Here is a 3275-nt window from a genome sequence, read left to right as displayed (position 1 = left end):
CTTTTCCTGCAGGATTCTCTGATTATTTTATTAATTTGTAAGGCTTTAATTTTTTAAGATTGATTAAATGATCCAAACATTTTGACATGAAAGATGCATCATTTTAAATAAAAGCATGTTTTAACCCCCTTTAGTTAAACAGGGAAATCCCTATACAGACAGATTTATATCAGTTTTGGTGACTTGTTCCTAGTTTTTGCATTTGACCTGAAACTGGTTTAAGATTAATTAAAACGAGCTACTCTCTCAAAACACTGCAACTTGCATTCATTTAGCTAAATTAATGTGAAAAGTGGAGTCAGGTTAAACAAGGGCAAATTCCTCATGCTGGCAGGACTTAATGGCCATTCTCAGTGTGATTTAGACACTACTGCCCACGACCACAGAAACTTCAAATACACTTAGTTTAATCAGCTTATCCTTTATGCCAGTGACAACTGACTTCTTCCAGTACAATCACAGTCTGAGCACATGGATAAAACATCCATAAGTTTTCCCTAGGTGGTTTTTCAGGGGTTCAGAGTTGGGATCATGAGAGTTCAATGGATGCAAGAGCAGTTGGTCTCACACCCCCTGCACTAGGGCAGACTCAAGTAGATCACCTGGGCACTGTGCAGAAGAAGAATTAGAGAAATTCTGCACATTGTAACACCAAATCCAAGGTTCAGCACAAGGAGGCAGTGAGCTGCCTCACCCCTGCACCTCCCACCCATCACAGCAGCCCCAGCTCTCCCACACTGGCTCCCTCCTGCTCCCTGTCAGCTCACCACTTGCCTCCAGTCATCTCAGACTAAAAGTTTGCTTTCCTTCCTTAGCTGTCTCCCTTGTGGACTAAACAAACCGTGTTCCACCCACAGTTTCTGATAAGTGATTTTTTTTTAGAAAGTTTGAATTATTTTTGTTGATTTTCCCCCCTCAGTGCACCTCCTCCTTTGTGATGTGCCACAAGACTGGACACATCTTTGCCTCTAAATCACTGCAGTGCTTGGACCCTTTCTTGCTGCTCTTTGTAAACATTCCCATTTTAATACATCCACCTTGTAAATTTTTTGAGCCTGTATTTCTTGTCCTGATTTAAAGGAATGTCACAGGCACAACGTCAAAAGTCCTGTGAAGATAAAGACAGATCAATGCATACTGCAGCTCCATCTTGGAAATAAATTAGATTGGCTTGAAATTATTTGCTCTCAGAAATCACTTTAGCAATGTGTTTTCCTGTAGACATTCATATATTATTCGATAAGGCCTTCCAGTAACATGCCTGGTACTGATGAAAGAAGGAATAGAAGTCATGCAGGTGAAAGAGTGGAGCCAAGAGGTGAAGGATGAGGAAATCATGGCAGACAACCCTTCATGGTTCCCTATGGCATTGTTCCACTCTTGCTTCATTCAGACACAAGCAGTGCTTTTATGCACCTTGAATATATTTTTCTGGAGAACTGACATGTCTTACTCCTGGTTCCCACAGGCAGGTGGGAACATGCACATCCCCAAAATACCTTCCCACAGCACTCCATCTGTGGACTCATTTCTACTCTCTCCTCATTCAAACTTTCTCACACTTCATTGGCATTGCTAAATATTTTCAGAGGAAGCAGTGCTTTTGGTTGTAGTTTATAGGAGTTACATACTTGCAGCATCTGTTTGGGTGTTTGGTTTTGTTCCTGTGCTGCTGACAGGGTGAGCACCCACACTGCTTCCCATGCCAGTGGGCAGCCATTTGCTTCCTCGAAACCATCACAAACAGATTTTGTAACAAATTATTCCTAAGAAAATGAGGGTATTGAGTCATTATTGGACTTCCCCTTGGAAAAGCAAAATCATCTCTTGGCTTTCATGTCTCCATTGCAACACTGTGTGACTCTGCTGCCTGTGCAAACTTTGCTGGCTCCCGTAGAGGTGATGGAGAGGGGTCTCACTGCACCACAGAAGTTGTAGACATGAATTGTATCTGTCAACACTGCAGCAGTAACAGGAGATTGCTGCAAGGTCAAACTAAAAGGGTCCAAAACCAGGGGTAACAAGCTGGCAGCCTGTAGCAAGGGAGGTCACAGCCATGAAGGATGCAGCCCCTGGCTCTCTGGGAATGGCACCACTTCACCAGGCATTTTATGTCCTTAGAAAACTTAAGTGAATGAGTTTGAATTTCCAAACAACTGCCAGGTAATAACAATTTGTTTGCTACCAACCATCTGACACAGAGGTGCTTGGCAGAGCAGTGCAAGAATACCAGGGCTTTTCCTTCTGTCAGACTCCAAGCTGAAAACAGACGACCTGCCTCAATCTAATTTGGCCACAAAAATGCTTGTGAGGCATTCGTAGCAGCCCTGGCCTGAGAGCAATTTGGCTCTGAAGACCTTTGACAATGTTTCTGGCCACCTGATTTTCTGCAATTGGGACAAGATGACTGGCTGGCGGTCAAGGACGGGAAAAAACAAGAGAGGATTGAAGCAACTTTTGCATGGTGATAAGTCTCATCTCAGCAAGCAGAACAAGGTGACCTTCAGCTTAGTAGCCTGAACGATGTTCTGACAATGTTTAGGCTTTGGGTTTTTTAAGGGATGATCCTTTACTATGTTGAAATACTCTTCCACTGAACATTTAAACACATTTCCTGGTGACCTGACTCACAGCTCCATGAATCATCAGACATTCAATCAATCATCGACTTTTGTTTTTTTTGTGAAATAGCTGTTGATGTTGTATGTTATTAGTTTCTTGGCACCTTATACTAGACTTTCATCAAAGCAAAATGCTGATGCAATTAGCAAAGGATATCAATTTATGCAGCAATTCACATTATCCCTCAAAGCTTCATTAGCCTCAGAAGCTAAGGCACTGGAGGGAAAATTTGGGGAAGTGCTCTGTTCCCTTCTGCAGCTCAGCCCATCTGCACTGCTGCAGCACTCCCACATTACTCTGCCCTTTGGGCCAGGGAAGGGGGACTCGGCAGCACTTGGCTCCACAGAACAGGGACAACAACTGCCTCCATCACCCCAGCTCGGCCTGAGGATCTACTCACTCATTTTGCATGGGTCAAAGCTATTTTTGGGGACTGAACACATTGTAACAGAGTCAGAGCACCCAGGGGCAATGTTTGCAAGGAAGAAAACCTAAACAGCTAAAATTCAAGTTTCCTGTCCCAGACACAGCCTTGAGCTCCTGCTGGTGGATGCTCCTGATGCTCTGCTGCTGCATTGGTGTGCTCTGACCAACCCATGCTTCTTCTCTTGTTCCCTACAAATGCTCCTCAGGTCAACAAGGTGTAATTGCCC

This window comes from Acanthisitta chloris, unplaced genomic scaffold (genome assembly GCF_000695815.1).
Source record: "Acanthisitta chloris isolate BGI_N310 unplaced genomic scaffold, ASM69581v1 scaffold9446, whole genome shotgun sequence".
In the NCBI taxonomy this organism is placed as follows: Eukaryota; Metazoa; Chordata; class Aves; order Passeriformes; family Acanthisittidae; genus Acanthisitta; species Acanthisitta chloris.
This window is presented reverse-complemented; position numbering follows the sequence as displayed.